The sequence below is a fragment of the Eurytemora carolleeae genome, unplaced genomic scaffold (genome assembly GCF_000591075.1).
Source record: "Eurytemora carolleeae unplaced genomic scaffold, Eaff_2.0 scaffold196, whole genome shotgun sequence".
Lineage (NCBI taxonomy): Eukaryota > Metazoa > Arthropoda > Copepoda > Calanoida > Temoridae > Eurytemora > Eurytemora carolleeae.
In genome coordinates this window covers 75,140-76,015 of record NW_019396109.1, presented here as the reverse complement: position 1 = coordinate 76,015, position 876 = coordinate 75,140, and the positions used below count along the sequence as shown (strand labels likewise).

The window sequence follows — 876 nt, the reverse complement described above, 5'->3', positions numbered from 1 at the left end:
ATAATAATAATAATAATAATAATAATATGATTTGAAGTGTTGGGGAAAAGTTTGAGTACGATGATCCCAAAATGTTGAGAATTATGGAACAACTAGGCGAGACACTTTTTTGATCATTTTTTATCTTCAGAAATATATAAAAACATTTAAAAAAAATTTTTATTATAAAAAATCATATAAAAGCGAATGTCAGCGTAATATTAAGTGAATTTAATTTAATGAATTGCATGTGCAAGGGGCACCTTTATAAGTTTCACTTTCGGTTATTTAACTACTGACAGGCATGGTGTTTTAAACCTTTAAAGGTTTTAGACTTTTAAGAAACTCATAAATATCTGAGATGTTGCTCCTGTTTAAATGTTAGGTTTGATAAATTTTAAAATTAAAAAAGTGTTAAAATTTTAGATGAATATGTTCGTAATGCTGGCAGGTCATATTTCACCTAATAAATAAAATGTTATTTTAGATAAAAAGCGCTTTTGATCGCTACTTAGACTTAGACCGTAAAAAAATCTATTTAATTTCAAACAAATCATTCAGATATTACAACCTATAGTCATCGATTATCTTTCACCACATTTGCATATAGTTAATTTTTCATAATATGTTTTAATTGTAATGATCTGAGAGTTACTTATAAAAACATTTGTTCCTGTTTCGAGAATTTTTGGTAATGAAGACGACATTTTAATATTTTCCAGGAATCTTCGAAAACAAGTTGTAAGCTAAATATTATTAAAAAAAATAAAATCAAAACATATTTTGAAAAATCAACTATATACAAATGTGGCGAAAGATAATCGATGACTATAGGTTGTAATATCTGAATGATTTGTTTGAAATTAAATTGATTTTTTTACGGTCTAAGTCGTATGT

At 25.6% G+C, this 876-nt stretch overlaps 1 protein-coding gene across 1 annotated transcript in view; it reads left to right on the top strand.

Moving 5' to 3' along the window:
- Positions 1–876, top strand: part of LOC111695177 (cytochrome P450 2J6) — a 24,982-nt gene that overhangs the window by 15,353 nt on the left and 8,753 nt on the right. The window lies entirely within an intron of this gene.